This window comes from Phoca vitulina, unplaced genomic scaffold, assembly GCF_004348235.1.
Source record: "Phoca vitulina isolate PV1807 unplaced genomic scaffold, GSC_HSeal_1.0 scaffold18, whole genome shotgun sequence".
Taxonomy (NCBI): domain Eukaryota; kingdom Metazoa; phylum Chordata; class Mammalia; order Carnivora; family Phocidae; genus Phoca; species Phoca vitulina.
In genome coordinates, this window is record NW_022589721.1 from 19,955,384 (window position 1) to 19,972,938 (window position 17,555).

The 17,555-nt window shown below is 40.5% G+C and overlaps 1 protein-coding gene across 2 annotated transcripts in view; it reads left to right on the plus strand.

Annotated features, from left to right (window-relative positions):
- The window catches only part of NSMCE2 (NSE2 (MMS21) homolog, SMC5-SMC6 complex SUMO ligase), a 211,631-nt gene that overhangs the window by 39,768 nt on the left and 154,308 nt on the right, over window positions 1-17,555 (plus strand). The gene's annotated exons all lie outside the window — the stretch shown is intronic.

The window sequence follows — 17,555 nt, forward strand, 5'->3', positions numbered from 1 at the left end:
ATTATATGTTCATAGTTACATGAAGTTCTTTCTGTTTTTAAAAAATTTTTTTTTTATTTTTATTTTTTTTAGTGGTTAGTATTTATTAAGTATAGGATTTGTGACTTAAGAATATCTGCTTATATCCAAGAAGTAGTAAACTCATTCAGCTTGTAAAAGTCTGATTTTTTTTTACCACTGTGGCTGTTAGTCCTCGGACTGTGAATATTCCTTCCATAGGAAAATATGAAAGTGATCTCGTGTTGGGGCATTTGAAAGTGGGTAACAAAAAGCACTTAGACCAGAAGTTTTCAACTCCCGCTGACCCTCAGAACCAGCCTGTCCCTATTCTAATGAGATTCTGATTTCATTTCTGGAGCAGGATTGGGGCACCAGTGTTTTTTAAAAAACTCATTCTAATATGTATCCATGGTTGGAGACCACTGACTTAAAAGAACAAGGCTGACTTTATAGAATAAAGTATGTTTGCCACCAAGATCAGAGTTAGGCCTCTTATATAGATCAGTCCTGCTTTGACCCTTACATCCTATGGAGGTTATTTGATAGGCCTTTCTGTCTTTAACTTTGATGTGCAAATGTAATAGCACAGTGTACATTATAGATAAGAAAACAGATTTTGGAAGTTAAAGAACTCAATATGAATTTTTTCTCTATTAAACTCTAGGAATCACAGATGTAGGGACATAGTGGGGATATGATGACATTTTGAGGGAAATAATTTTACACTTTTCATATACTATGCACTCTGCATACTTAGAAGTTATGGACATTGTTATCTTACTGCTTATTTCAGTGAGGGGTAAAGAATGAACAGCAGCTTGAGAAGGGCTGGAATGGTACAGTTCTTTAGGAATAGCAGTGGTTTAGAGATTGGAAACTCTTCCAACTCTTCTACCCTTGGTTCTTCCATTTTCTAAGTTATGATCGTGGGTCAAGAAACGTAACCTTTAGGAACCTCATGCTCTTCATTTATAAAATTCTTGGCCTGCCTATTTCATAAGATTATTATGTGAAGCAGATTAGATACTATGTATCAGACCTTTGACATTCCTAAATTTGATGGCGACCTAAGATACTGGGTTTTTGCAAACTCAGACTTCCAAACATATTCCTTAAAAAGGTAGAACAAGATCTTTCTTAAACGCAAGTAGTACTTCCATTTCTATAACATTTCCAAAATTCTGACCCTACCCTGTGCTTTCGCTGTTGAATTTTCATGTAATCATAGAAATTTAAAAAAAAAATTTTTTAATCATCATGGAGCGTTAGAGTGTATTGTTTGAATAGAAGTCTCTCTCCTACTCTCACCTTCACAGGATTCTGAAGGTCACACACCTCTGAAAAGGTTTTAGAAGTTTATTTGGGAACCTTAGGGGTGTGGATCCATTTACCAACAATCTCTGGGAAGTCCCTTTGGCATGCAGCAGAAGCTCTCAAATTGCCTTTGTCCTCTGCGAAAACAGAGCTACTATATTCTACAATGCATGAAAGATTTTATTTAGAATCGGTATTTCTTTCAGTGCTCTTCAACTTAAAAATAAAAATAAAAAAATTAAGATTTTGTCCCAGCTAGTTGATAGAGGGGAATATAATGCGGTGATCCCTAAAAAAAAAAAAAAAATCACAGTCTGTAAGTCCTTTATTAAAACTTCCAGCATACATGGGTGTATACCTGTCACAACTCTTTAGAACATTCATGTCAAACCACAGAGAGCTGTGTCTGGACTCTTTGGAGACTCAGTCATGAAGCACACACGTGACGACAGTGCTTTGAAACCTGTAAAATGGCACCCAGACACCCAGTGGTACAGTGACTTCTTTTCTCACTGGGACCGCCAGGGAAGAACTTGTCTCAGTTTCACGTTGAGAACAGTGATGTTCTGAACATTACGCCTGATGACCTAATGTTTTTTTCCCCTGATTTCTAAGCTTTTATTACTTGAGTATATTGAAGGGGCACCGTTGTTCTCATTGTTCTCAACAGGGGGCTTCTTGTTTTCAAACATTCACTGAATAAATATTTACTAAATGCCTATGTGCTAGGTACTTCTAGGTGCAAGAAATAGGTCAGTCACCAAAGCTCACATGACCACCACCTTCAGGGTGTCTGGAGTCTAGAGAGAGAGACAAACATTTCACAAAGAGCAGTCTTATTTAATGACTTGTGGTGTGTGCAACAAAGGGAAAATAAAGTGTTCAAGGAGACTTAACTCAGGGGCATAATACTGCTCGGGGGTTGGGGAACTCCTTCCTGAGGAAGTGGTATGTAATCTTAGGATGAAAGTCAAATGAGCCTCAACATGGGCATCATGATATATAACTTCTCTGTCTTTGTGACTTTTATGTGAAATGGAAGCATCTTTTTACTGGTTGTGTCAGTGTTAGAGTTTCAGACAAGTTGAGAAACTAGGCCAGAGAAAGCCAATTTTTATATATAGAAAGTTTAAAATATGCGGAATAGTTGAGTAACATGCTTAAGGCTGGTCAGTGATTCATTCATTCACAGTAGGGGTGCCTACTATGTGCCAGGAACTGAGTAGTCATGCAAGTCATGGCAGTAGTTGATTTAAGAATCATTTTATTACTGATATTCTGCTTCTCAAGCCATTTCACTAGTCGAGCAGGGGTTATGCCTCTCAGAGTGGAACTTTGAATTGGTATTGAATGAACAGTGGTAATGCTGTGCGTTTCTGTACTGTGTATTTTAGTGTTTATGTGACTGTTTAAAATTAAACCTGTAGTCCCATCTTGGGGCTTCAGATTCCACAGGATGGATCCACAGTTTGGTTCAAGAAATCTTCAAATCTATTTTCAGGTATATGTTTCTCCAAATAAGAGATGATCAAGAGTCCAACCACTGTCATGGCGATGGTCCTTGCAGCTTTGTTATCACCTTAATTCTGGTGAAAAAGGATAAGCACCATGAAGCTGAATGATAAATGTCCTAAGAGGCTCACATTAGTTCCTGACATTATTAGCAGTCAGGGATAAAATATACATCCTGTGTGCTTTTTGATGAGCAGTCCAGTCCTAGAGCTTAGTAGAAGTAACCTACAGTATGAGATTCATATTATACTTTGGTGTTTATTTTTTTGTCATGGTGCTTAATTGTGTAACTTTAACAAATTTTAAATCTTTGCCAGATTTTACCTGTATACTGTTCTTTTAGTAGGTACTGCTTCCGTGTGTTAATTTATTGGAAAATCAGAGTTTGTGTATTTTCCTTACTTTCCTCTGCTACTATTTTCTTCTGTGCTATGTGCATCTTATAGATCATGTAAGATTTTTAAAGCATTTAAATTGGATTGCTGCCATGTATTTGTTTTTGTTTTCTTAAGTCAGTGTTATTTTATAACAATTCCTACCTGGGGAGGGTAATTGTTTTTGTTAACTGAACAGGAGCAACTAGGTGCTTTGATTGGTCTACTTGTGTTGTTTCTTATAAATCTGTTTACGGATATGCCTTGTGTACTGTGGTTTTTACTTGATAAGCTAACCTGAACATTTAATCTGTCCTTTCAAACTAATATGGTGAGAGAAGAGTAGAAATATACCTCAGGTAAGCTGTTGAAACCAACACAATCTTAGGTATAATAAAAGAACAAGGTGGGTCAAAGGTATAGCTTACCTCAGCCTTGTCATTATGCAACTACATGGTTTAGAACGGTTTTTGACATATCACGTCCCTATGCTTCCTCACCCTTCACCCGTCATCAATTGGTGAGCTTTGCCTTCTGTAAATCTTAAAGTTACCTTAATATCCACCACTTGAACATGAAGTCATATGAGGTATCTTGCAAGTTGGGAATTACCATTTTAGTTTAACCAGATTTGGGGAGCACTTCTCCCTTAGAAAGTGAATGTTTTGTAGTATCTGAAGGAAGTTTCAGGCCAGAGAATATAATTTATTAGATACGATCATCTACCAACTAAAAGTAAAAATGTACTCCACGTTGTGAGTCATTGACAAAAGGAGAAGAAGGGGAAATTAGTTTGGGGGTTAAAAAATTTGGGGACAGAAGATTCCTGAGCATGAGAGAAAATACTGTTGTCAGCAGAATAGCAAGAAGGTGAAAGATGATGGTGGAAAATAGTGAAAATTTCTTGGAGCCATTTGGGAAGGTACTGGAGAAGACCCTGTTTTCTGCTCCCTGTCCCCGACACTTGACACAACAAGATGGTGTGTGGTCTTTTACCACCCTTCTTTTCAAAAGTTTCCTAATGCTTCATATATGAACCTTTTTGTTTTTAGGAATGTTGCCCAGGTGTGGGAATTAAGCAGGGAAAAAAAAAAGTTGACTTTGGGTATTCACTCTTCAGCCACTTGGCCCAGAATATGTCTATTTCTATGATTACTGGTAATTAATTTCTATTCTGGTGCTTTAGAACTTCTTCTGCAGTTATTCCCAAATTAAGATTGTGTTTGGTAGCATTTTGTCTAATACACAGAGAAAGTAGGTCTGGACATAGTATTTCACTAACTGAGTTACTTCTGTAGGAAAGAACTTAGATCTGAATCTTCTAGGTCACCAAGTAATGTAGCCGCTTATAGGTGAACATTCTGCTCTATGCTATAATGAGACTGATTTTCATGGGTGGTTTATAGAAATCCATCTTAGTGTTTTGTAGGTATTAAGTGTTGGATTTTATTCGGAATTATAAAATGTTTACACTCTACTGGGACTTAACGTGTCTCTAGTGCAGCATTTTCAAAAGTTTCCTCTGTAATACTGATTAATCAGGATGTGAATAAGTATAATAGGAAAAAAGGATTTTGTGGTCAAATAAGTTTGGGGAATGCTTGATTAAAAGAATTTCCTTAAAGACTCCAAAGCCTTTAATATGCTTTTATGCATTGTGATTTTCCAAAGGAAGTACATTTACTAATTTCTTAAACTTCTTTAACTAGAAAATCCCTTTGGGGGAAGGGCCGATGCTCCACAGAACCCAGTTTGGGAACTACTTCTCTCGTCTCCACCTGTTTATGCTACAGAGGCTGGGCCTGCCAGTTTGCGGCAGTTTCTCTGGCATCCAGGAGACTGGGGAGTGCATCAAACTCCCTATCTGACATTCCGAAATGGACCTAGGAGATGTTTCTGTGTAGACTGGGAAAGGGCCAGGCCTCTGAAAAGACTGTGCGTTATTCCAACAGTGAAAAAGAGGAAGGAAAAGTTTTTTAAAAATATGCAGTGATTGCCTGGCTCTCAGAGTCTGTGAAGTAAATAAGACCCCTGCATGGAGCATTGAATCAGGAGAGCAGACGGAAGGAAATGTTTTCCAGGAAAGGAAGAGAGGAGGGTACAGAATAGGCAGGAGGGACGCAGCAGCAATGTGGGCAGGAAAAGCATCCAGACCTTTGAAAGGCCTGGTTCATGACAGCACTCCAGACAGACACTGAACATCTGGGCCTCAGTGGCCCCAGGCAGTCCCGGCAGCTAATTACTTGTGTTATTTAAATGACGTGAGTGTTCTTTAATATAGCCAACTCCTATTAATTTCTGACGTTGAGTGTGGTCCATGTATAGCATCAAGCCCTTATTTTAGATAGTCACTTTAGCTCCTTCCATATCAAACGTTTCACCGTAATAAGTATTAAAAATAGAGCTGAGATTGAGGCCGTTCCCGATTACCTAGCAGTGGTGCTAGTGGGCAGTGGAAGAGAGGCAGGGAACTAGATTGAATGGGGGCCTGGATCACCAAATGTTAATAAGGTTCACTGTAAAATGAATGCATTTTCAAAGTGTGGCGTTGAAAGCAGTTGTTTATCAATCTCACTATTAAGTTGTTCAGTTCCTGCCAGTAGTATGCTTGGTCTAATGAAGGTACAAAAACCTCTGGACATGTATCTACAAAATAGCTACAAAATAGCATTAACAGTGAAATCCTCCCACAGAGACATTAGCAACATATTTAAGAAATTCAGAGTGAGGGGAAAAGAGCCTTTGCTTAAATTCTGGCTTTTCTCTGCTCTAGCCCTGAGCCTCAGTTTCTTCTTAAAGTGGGAATGATAGTATAAGTTGTAGAGTTCTGGTAATGATGGAAAATGATAGCATGAGAGCACCTGGAATAGTTGTACTAATTTATAACATGGCCCAGGGCATTTCTGTAAAGGAGAAGTCCTTTCCTTTGATCAAATTTCAATAGCATGTGAAAGGGAATTTTGAGTTAAAATTCAGAGAGGAGATGAGACAGTAGAAAACCACCGCTGGGAAAGGCCAGAGATTATTTCTTCAGAGGTTGAAGGCAGCGCCTCTCCCCTTAAAAGGGGTCTTGTGGTGGTGGGGACAGAGTGGGTGTTGAGGGGAGCTTAGTCCTCACAGTGGTATGACCAGGAAGTGTTGGGTGGAATTGCGGGGACGGGGTCCACGCGGGGGCCAGCGAGCAGCATGGCGTTGGCCGGTTGGGTTTGAAGTTCCCTGATCACTAAGTCTATACAATGTCTGTAGCAATGAGAAAGAGATTATATTTCACATATGCTAGTTAGTGGTGATGAGGGGGATTCATACTAGAGCTAAGAACCAGACAACTGAGTAAAAACTTTGGTAATTCAGGAATAACTTCTGATGTTTTCTTAGATAACCAAAAATCACTTAAAGATGTCAGCAAGATAGTTCAATAAATAACATAATTATATACCTATGTGCGCAGAGAAATAGTCCATGAGCTACATTTCCATCTTTAAGTAATTTGTGTTTATTAGTAGCACCCATTTGAAAAAATACCAGGAGAGGAAAATACATTGGATTTATGGCTCTGATGTGTCATATGTCAGCTGTATTTCAAATGTGTGGTCCCCATAAATTGTTGACAAGTGAGAGAACAGAAAGAGGATAGGGGAGAGAATATAAATAACGGGCTTTATGTTTTCAAGCCCTATGCGAGTTTGCGATTGTATTGGTAAGGAAAACTCTTTTGTTCTGACATGGCGCCAATGCACAGTGAATTATCACTGAGAGTAAACTTTTTATTCTGTTTCTTAAAGCATCAAGCTTCTGGTGATAGTGGCCCTGTATCTTTCATTCTTTTGTGTCCTGGCCAACTCAAATTTTTAACCACTGGAACTTTTTGAATTTCATTTCTTTCTGGGCTTTTTTTTAGGAAAATTTTTTATGTCACATAATACAGCATTCTTTAAAACAGTGAAAATCCTTGTGTTCATTTCTCATGGGCTAGAGTAATGTGGTCAGTTGTGAACAGTCTCTATTCTATCCTGTATTTCATCTTAAAAAAAAAAAAAGATTTATTTATTTATTTTAGAGGGAGGGAGGGGGGAGGGGCAGAGGGAGAGACTCTCAAGCAGATTCCCGCTGAGTGTGGGGGCCCAACATGGGGCTCGATCCCAGGACCCTGAGATCATGACCTGAGCTGAAACCAAGAGTCAGAGGGCGCTTAACCGACTGAGCCACCCAGGCGCCTCTATCCTTTGTTTCATCTTAAAGTAATCATTTAATTATCTTCTAATAGCAAGTGATATTTAGAAAGACTGAATCCCTGTTACTTAAAATTGGACACAATAACCAGAAATAGTTTAATATGATGGCATCACACAATTGATCTCCATACGTCCCTTACTCGTGTGCTTTCTACCTTCCCTTCGGCTGACACCCAGGGTCCCCCGGGCTTCAGCGGCCGCCTTCTCATTACCTCAGCTGTTTGTGGTTCTTGGAATGTTACTGGTACCGAGGAACAAACTCTCTCTACCCATCCCATTACTCTCTGTCGCCCCGAGGTTTATTTTAGTCCCCAACATGTAACAGAAGCCAAAAATGTCACATGAAATATAAAATAAGAACTTTAAATGGACTAAATCCTGGGTGTGCTTAGAGTGTCCCTCTTGTAAAATCAGAAATTAAATTTGATGAGTAAAGTGTGGTTACACCGTGTTTTAAAAAGCCCCAGCAGAAACATCATATGCACAGTGTTTTCTTAGAAGAAATTCTTAAGCTATTACTTAAAGCGCCTATAAATAATATAGATGAAATTAGGATATGTCCTACCACATTTTCTGTAATGCTAATGGAGTTGCTCCGCCAGAATAGGGAATTCAGGTGTTTTGCCTTTGTGGCGTAAAATGTGTGTTATCCCATTACAATGGTAAATTGCTGGGTGTTAATTTAATTGGATTGAATGATTGAGGTTTCTTAGCACTTATCTCCTCAATAGCCGTGTGACCTTCAACAGGTTTGCAACACGAACTCGTAGTATCTGTCCCTTCCTATCTTGGACTAATTTCTTGATTATACCCTGAGATACCGCATGTGAAAGCACTGGGGAGGGAAAAGTGCCATATAAAGGCATGGTCTTGGCGTTCCCTCCTGTTAACTTTTTTTAATTTTTTTAATTTTTTAAATTTTTTTTAAGATTTTATTTATTTATTTTGAGAGAGAGAGAGAATGAGAGAGAGAGAGCACATGAGAGGGGGAAGGGTCAGAGGGAGAAGCAGACTCCCTGCCGAGCAGGGAGCCCGATGCGGGACTCGATCCAGGGACTCCAGGATCATGACCTGAGCCGAAGGCAGTCGCCTAACCAACTGAGCCACCCAGGCGCCCCTTCCTGTTAACTTTTAATCTCTTTCTCTTACCACAGAAATGCCCACTACCCAGTGATTTAAATTAGTGAGCCCTCCTAAACCACCCGAACCCAGTATTAATGGTAAGGGGTCGCTTGTGTCTTGTTCCCTCACATTTATTTTCTCATCCCACAGCCTAAACTGGAAAGGAAGAATGTGTAAAGTTTTACATTCACTTTTTGTCCTTGATTTAGTCATCTTTTTGGTAAATGTTTATTTCTGTCTCCCCTCCCCACCCACCTCCCAAGAGTTTTGCATAAATCTCTTGTAACAGTTCAACAAGTGACTCATGTAGATGGGGCTCGCTCTGTCCCTGAGTCACTTCATTATGAAACACTTAGAGTTGAATATCTATATTTAACAATGAGGAAATAATTTAAAACAATTTATAATTTCTGATCTGATCGTGTTAGTGACTAACTCATCAACAATGAAGAAGGAAACTAGTGAAAATTCACAACGCTAGACCAAATTAGTCTAAAAATAAAGTCTGAATGAATCACAATCACCTTTACTTCTTTCTCCCCCTTTCCGGAGCAGTTGGTGTTTGATTGATAAGAATGTTGGTCTGGGAAATAAAGATCTGGCTTCTAATCCTCATTCTGCCATGCGGTGACCTTGGAAAAGTCAGGCTAATTCTGTATTCCAGCTTCCTTATTTCTAAAATCAGAGTGATAATAGTATTTGTCCTTCATACCTCACTGGGTAGTGGTAAATAAAATGAGATTATAAACAGGAATGTGTTGTGGACCTCTCCCCCCAAAAAAGGTGAAAAGTAGTTCTATAAGTTATTACATCCCGACAGTTCCTGTCTGACATTTCATGTCCAAATGGCCACAGGACTAAAGAGTGAGGGATACTTCCTGATTCTGCAAAAAAAGATGGGAAGGGAGTCTCTGTTAGCTCTTAGAGCTGGGAAGAGGAAGATACATTCCAAGTGTTTGGATTTCTGAATTTAATCATGGAACACCATCTCCTCTATAAATAACATTCTGGGGCTAGGGTTCCAGTGTAGGCAAATTTTTAAAAATGATTTAATCATAGTTAATTGTGATCCAAATTATATAAAGTTATAACAAAGCCCATCTATAGTATGGGTATCATTTTGTGTTTAAAATGTTCTGGAAGATTTAGCTTCGGTCTGGACGATAATGAATTTATTTCTCTTCTGGCTTCCCCGGTTATTTGATATTTGCCCAGGGCTATTGATGCTTTGCTTAAACCAGATTTGGAAACGTCCCCTGGTCAGTCCCCTGGTCAGTCCCCCTGGCCCTTTGACTAAAAGTCTGAAACCAATTTCCTTCACCCCAAGTGAGGGGTGAGAAGCCCTCCGGGCTCCTTGACCTCTTTAATGATCACAGCAACCCTCCAATTAAGAAGGGTAGATGTGATGGACTCTGAGCCTCAGGGAGGTTAGGGTACGCGCTCAGGTCACAGGGTTATTCTCAAGAGGTTATTCTGGTGTTTTTGTTTTTGTTTTTTTTAGAAGTTTTATTTATTTAAGTAATCTCTATACCCCATGTGGGGCTCGAACTCAGGATCTGGGGATCAAGAGCCACATGCTTCTTTGACTAAGCCCGCCAAGTGCCTCTGAAGCTTGGCGTTTTGACCTGTAATTGAAGGCTGTTGCCGTGCCTCAAGACAGATGGAGTTCATGGAGTTTACTTTGAGTTGTAGATTTCTTGGGATTAAGAATGGTTTTGTCTAGTGTCCCTTATAAAGTACACTTATGGTTTTAACACCTGTCTTACTACCAGCTGCCCAGAGGTAAAGGTTTGGGACATTTAGTCTAAACAAAAAGTGACTCTTCACATTGATTTGACTTGGAAAAGGGAGGGATTCAGTTAGTAATAAAGAACTGCTTGAGGAAAAGCATATTGTTATATGTAACTGTTTTATCAGAAAAAAAGGAAACTTTAGAGGGCCCAGTATTATTGACTCTTCTAATTTTGTCTGTGTTATAATTTAAAAGTGGCAGTGGTGTGAATATGAAGGAATTTTAGGGATTTGAAATAAAAATGAAGTAAATCTTTTTTTCCAGTTGTTATAGATGCTTTATGTTTATATTATTAAAATATTCAGTCCTTTCCATAACAAAAGTATACCTAGCCGACATATCTCTAGCGCTTGTTCAGTTGTCTTTAACTCAGGTAGAGGAACTTTTTTTCTTCTTGCCAGATTAGCCAAAAATTTGTTCATGATTAATTTCTTTTTAGAAGCACCAAGGGAGAAGTCTCTCCATAGTCAGTGTGTGGCATTTTATGGAACATGTAAAGAATGTTCACTGGGATAGTGGAAAGAACACTGCAGTTGCAATCAGGATACCCAGCCTCACCCTTGCTTCTCCACCGCGTAATAGATGACACTGGGCTAGTGACTTGTCTTCTTGAAATCCTCGGTTTCCTTACCTGTAAAATGAGGGTAACACATCATAGGGCTGTTACAAGGATTAAATGAGATAATATAAGTAAAATGCTTCTTGCCTTCACAGGAAGTGAGGTTTCACATGGTAGGTATTCAGAGAAATTGCCTCTTTTAATCTCCGTGCATAAGGTTGTTGTGAAATTAAATTGGGAAACAGAGTATGAAAGCTGGTTTATAAATGTTTAAATATCATCTCAGTGTCAGGTGGTATTTTCCATTGACTGCTCCCTTCTTTAGCACTTCCAGAGCAAAATGTATGGGAGAATGAACGGAAATAAGTATGGCTAGAAGAGCTGGGTTTTATAGGGTGGCCACCAAGTCTGGGAATGTAAGTGCAAACACAATATGTGGCTTAATTATATAATATTACACTGCATTATAAAATAGCATTATCTGTGTTTCCAGACTTGGTGACTACGCTGTAGCCTCAGTTCTGCCCCCTGTTAGGTGTTTGTTTCAGGGAAGTTATTTAATCTCTCTGGGCAGTGAGAAACAAATTATGTAAATTATTCTAAAAAGTATTTTATAGACTATGAAGCATCTGACTGGTTTTGTCTTGGTTATTGTTTTAATTTTCCTGCATATAGTGGCTTTTTGATTAGCTTTGTGATGGATGAAATTCATTTTCATTTAGTCAGGAAACCTTTCTCATAGGAGATGAATTGGAAGGTGAAAGGCAATTTGATAGCTTTAGTAGTGGGAAGTAATTTCATGTATTAGGAGGCCATATTAATTATAGAGAAGGCAGCGTCAGAAAATTTGATAGGCTGCTAGACCAGAGTGAATGGAACCCATAAGGATAAGGAGCATTAATGCACTACTGGAGTATTAATAATTCCACAGTCCTTACTGTGTTGGGTGAGATGTGATAACTGGGGGAAAGATCCAGCTACATACCCGTGGATTGCCCTCATTCCATGCTGTAGTTATGTAATATGGTATAAAGACAAGGGATTTGAAGTCAGACGTCGTATTTATCAGAATCTTTGTGGTAATTAAGAATGTTAGAGGTTATGGATTTAGAGGGAAAAACATAGTATTTCCAAAATAGATATTTTGCCTTCTTTTTAGTTCCCTCAGTCCTACTAAATAGGTTTTCTGATGGGTACTCAGCAAGAACAGAAGGAAGAAAACAACTGGCATTTCCCTTTCTTTTTGATGATAACAGAAATGGTGAATTCGTTCTTTCGGTTATTCAGGTCCTCTAGTTCACGGAGGGTGTGACCGGAAGACCCAGAGGAGACGTGTTACATGACAGGGATGCTCTTGCTCCCAGTGCCATCTGTTAAAGGCTGGTCTTCCTGGTTCCGAATGCTCAGAGAGAATGTGCTTCCGTGAAACTTAGCATTCCCCATTCTCCTCTCAAGTGTGCTTTCTTCAGGAGAGCTAACACCAAGTACGTATACCCCTCCTCCTGCCGTTTCCGCTCCACACACTCATACAAACCCTGGAGCAAGGAATACTTCTCTCACTGTTCAGATTCTAAAGCAGGGTGCCTCTTTACCACCAGATAGCCCCATTATCACCAACCACCGCTGACTTGTATGGGAAAGGGAAGCTTATCTAAATGTGTGTCGGAAAATTGAGGTCCTCAGTAATTAGGGCTATTCCAGGAACCTTGAATTTGATGGATGTACCACAGAATAAGCAGGTAGGGAAGGGCATATAATATGGGCTTTGTGTATTGAGAGTTGCACTGAAAGAATTAGAAAGTCAAAGAGACTAATTTGGTCTAGCGTTGTGAATTTTCATTAATTTCCTTCTTCATTGACGTTTGAACAGAGACCTGAAGCGAAGTAAAATTTCCTAATCTGTAATGTAGGGATATGTTAGTTCTTACCATAACATGGAAAAAAAATCCGTGAACTCTTGTATGTAGAACGCAGTGTTTCTTACATTAGAAATGCAAGTGTTGGAGACAGTTTCTCAGTTCCACCTGCTCCCATGTCTCTGAGGAGGTGAGAGCAAGGAAGGGTAGTATCTTAATCCTTGATAGGAAAGCATATGCCGACTGGGAAACGTCTCTGTGACTGTGTCGAAACCAACCTGAAAGTCCGTTTGGTTGTTCAAAGGTCTCCTTAATCATGTAGTTAGAATGTTTCATTTGATAAGCATTACCTCGCTTATCATTTCAAAAACTGTTAGAAGGATTTTTGAAATCACTAATTGATAGATTTAATTCCTGTGGGACATTTATTTATCTCTGTGTGGACTGCTCATGAATTTAAGCTGCCCTTCTTAAGAGCATAGCCTCCAGATCACAAACTCATGATTGTGGTGAAAGGCTGCAAAAACACAGTTCTTTGTGTTGACTCTAAAATAATGTGAACAGGTCCCTTTGATAGGCTCGGGGGAATGACTGCATTCTCAGCTGCCTTTAGAAGGAGGGAGAAAAGAAACATCGGGAGAGGGGCGGAAGAAAAGGGAAAGACTGGTTCTTTTCTGCCACTTGCTCTTTTTCAGTCTGGACATTTTTCTTCCCGGTTACCGGCTCCGCTGGGTCGTGCTTCCCACCTCCGCTCTCTCTGTGACCATCACCTGTCTGACATGCATGGCAATAAAAATAGAGCATTTTTTTGGTGCCGAGTGTGTCTGATGCCATGCTGGCACTGTGTACACGGTGCCGCGTGTCCTCATGACAGTCTGTGCGGAGGATGGTGGAACGTTCTTGGGGAGGTGAGGAAGCTAAGGCTGACAGTTACGTGACTTGCTCGAGGTTACACACCTTGTGAAAAGCTCAGGGGCTGCAGTTCGGTCATTTTCTTATTTGACTTTCCTGCTATTGATAACCCCCTCCCTCCTGAAGTGTTAAGTTCCATTTATGACCACGCATGTCTGTTTGTTCTTCTAGCTCCCGGCCGCTTCTCCATCGTCTCCTTGGTGAGCCCTCCTTAGGTCTCTCCATCCACTAAATCTTTGTATTCCTACTTGTTCTTTGACCCTTTTCTCTTCTCACACTACACTCTCTTCTTGAGAGATAGCTTCTATGCTTGTAACTTGAATCACTGTCTTTGTGCTGCTGAGGCCCAAATCCTTATTTCTGTGCCTGGACGCTTGTCCGGGGATCACACTGACATCCCCACTTGCGAGTGCTTCTTGAATTCAGCAGGCATCAGGGAGAACTTTTCCCCGTGTTTTCCTTCTGGGGTGCGAGAACTTGGTGAGTGGCGATAACATCCACTCAGCTTCCCATACCGGAACACTGGTGATCCTCCTTCCTCCTCTGGGCTCCTCCCAGCATGCGCTCCATCTCTGGACTTGACCGACTCTCAGGTGAGTTCACCGGTCTCATCCCCATCTTGGGCCTTAAGTCTCCGATGGCGAGTTTGCTGTAGCGTTTTGCTCCCTCCCAGTGTTTTCTGTCTAGTAGCCCAAGCGATCTTTCTACGTTATAAATTTTTGTTATTTTGCTCGCTCTTTACACAACTTTACCTTCTTCAGTTATTCCTTATTACTCTTAGGATTAAATTCAAACGTCTTTACCTGGTATATACCTCTGCTTATTAACTCTGTAGTCTCACTTTTTACCATTCCTTTATGCTAGTTCTTGGAATGTTCTCATGTCTCTGGCCTCAGGACATGTTATTCTTTCTACTGGGGGTGCTCTTCTCTCACTTTGAAATGGCTAGCGCCTTACTACCCTTGATGGACTTCGCATGGCTCCTTTTTAACAGCCCTCCCTGACATGGCCTGATCTCTGTCGGAAGTGTGTTACTCCCATGCGCTCTTCTAACACAGTACTTAGTCATTTTTCACAGCATTTGTAGCTCTACCCTTGCCTTCTCTCTAGAGCCATGTCTCACATCTGCAGCCATCTTCCCATTTCCACTTCATTTCCTTCCCACTGGCATTTCACATTCAGTCTTCCAAAACTAAACTCTTAATTTTTTTCTTTTCCCAAACCAGCTGTTTCTCCAGACTTGTCCACCTTGGAAGATGGCATCTATACTATTTCATCCAGTCAGGGCAAAACCAGAGCTGTCCTAAGTTCCTTCCTTATTTCACAACCCGTATTCAGCCCATCAGTAAACCCTGTTGTTTCTACCTGCAGAATGTATTTAGAATGTGACCGCCTCCGACTCGTCTGCTGCCGTCACCCTGATCCATGTCGCCGTCACCCTTGTGTAGATGACTGCAGTGGCCTGCATCTACTTGGTCTCCTGCTTCCACCCTTCCTCCCTAAAATCTGTTCTCATAACAGCCAGAGTGGTCCTTTAAACAGAAAATCAGATCTTCTCACTCCTGCCCAAACCTTCCCATCTCTCTCTGAATAAAGCTTAAAGGTCACACACTGGCCTCTTTGACCTGTCGCACCCTCCATCCATCATTACTTCTCACCTCATCTGCTTTTACTTCGCTTCAGGTCTCTGTTCAAACGTCATTTTCTCAGTGAAGCCTTCCCTGACCCTGACCGTCCACCATAGGTGAGGTCACCTACCCCACCCTGTTTAATTGTTCTCCATGGCACTCATTATCATCTGGTTAATTATTTTATTATTTTGTTACTGATCTTCCCAACTAGAATGTAAACTCTGTGAGGTTAGGGACTTGGTCTCTTTCGTTTACTACTGTTTTGCCGGCATCTGGAGCAGTGCACAGCCCCTAGTGGGCACTCAGTAAGTATTTGGTGAAGTCTAGGGTAGCAGTTAAGTCATGGACTTAGAAGTTTAACAGACCCGCCAGTGCAGTGAGCCCCAGCCCCAACACTGGCGAGCTCTGGGACTACTTGGGAGTTACACCACTCCATAGCCTCAGTTTCCTAATCTGTAATGTAGGGATATGTTAGTTCTTACCTCTCAGGTTGTGCGTTTGTTTGGAGGGGGGATTAACTAAAATAAGTCAAGTGAAGTGCTTAGCTCAGTACCTTGCCCATAATAAACTATGAATTAAGTGCTCTTAAGTTGCTGCTGCTGATTCTTATCCAGCGACATTTAGTTGCTTTTCACTTGTCCGTCTCCTCCTCCAGACCTTAAATTCAGCTGAATATTAAATTTGCTTTTGTAATAATAATGATAATGTGGGGGAGAGGGGTGGCGGGTCGGGGGGATTAGTTGCAGGTGGTCAAAGGTATAAACTTCAAGATATCAGATAGATAAGTTCTGGGGATGTAATATAAAGTAACAACAGCAACAACAATGTGGTGATAGCAATACTGGTAATTGTGGCAGTAGCAGTATCACTTGAGCGCTTCCTGAGTGCCGGGAAGTATTCCGTAGGTTAACACTTTCTGGTGGAGCTTCCTGCAGAAAGTAGAAATGTTCTACATCTGCACTGTCCAGAAAAGTAGCCTCTCACTCCTGGCGTTTGAAATGTGACAGTGTGACTGAGGAACTAAATTTTAAATTTTATTTAATTTTATTTAATTTTTTTTTATTTTTTATTTTTTTAAAAGATTTTTTTATTTATTTATTCATGAGAGACAGAGAGAGAGAGAGGCAGAGGGAGAAGCAGGCTCCCAAGGAGCAGGGAGCCCGATGTGGGACTCGATCCCAGGACCCTGGGATCATCACCTGAGCCGAAGGCAGACGCTTAACCATCTGAGCCACCCAGGTGCCCTAAATTTTATTTAATTTTAATTTAGATTTAAATAGCCACATGTGGGGGCACCTGGGTGGCTCGGTCTGTTAACTCTTGATTTCGGGTCAGGTCGTGATCTCAGGTTCCTGGGATCGAGCCCTGTGTTGGCATCTGCTTGAGGATTCTCTCTCTCTCTCCCCGCCCCTCCTCTCCACCTCCCTCTAAAATAAGTAAATCTTAAAAAACAAAACAAAACAAACAAACCTACATATGGCTAGTGGCTACTGTATTTGAATTTCAAAGGTCTAAATTCTTTAAATATATTAATTCATTCAATATTCACAACACCCTCTGGCTTGGGTAGAGTTTAGAGGAGGAAATGGACTTACTGAATGGTTAAGTAACTTGCCCAAGATCACACAGCTAGTGGGAGACAGAGCTGAGATTTGAAGGTCAAATCTCTAGGTAATCTGGTTCCAGGGGCTATGCTGGCACTTCCTACACTGTACCTCCTTATGTCTTTCTGAAGAATTGAAGTTCCTGGCCAAGGACCAACATGATGTCTGTGTTCTTCCTGCAAGGGAGGCCAAGAAAGCAAATTTCTGGTTCTACCCCAGTGAGGTGTCTCTCATAAGGTGGGAGAGTCCCCAAACATAGGAAGACTGTTCAAAAGGTTCTAGACCAGTGAGCTTGGCTGCTCAACCTCTGAGTACACTTTTCTTCCAGACTTAAATTTGCAAACAGTGGGAACAATAACAAAATGCATCCTACTAACATACTGCAACTCTCTCTCATCTCATCACATGCTCTCTCTTTCCCCAAAAGGTAGAACGATCAAACATCTTATTAGTTACTCTTGCCAAGTCCAGGATATTTGGGCCATGCTCATTTTTTTTTGTTGTTGTTGCTGATCCATTATCGTACTCCAACTTTTTATAAAATACTAGGAGAAAAGAGAGAAATTAGTTAAAACCATAAATATGTATGTGTCAAACTAAGGAAGACACATGCATGGATACTTCTGTCTTAGCTTTCACCATTGGTC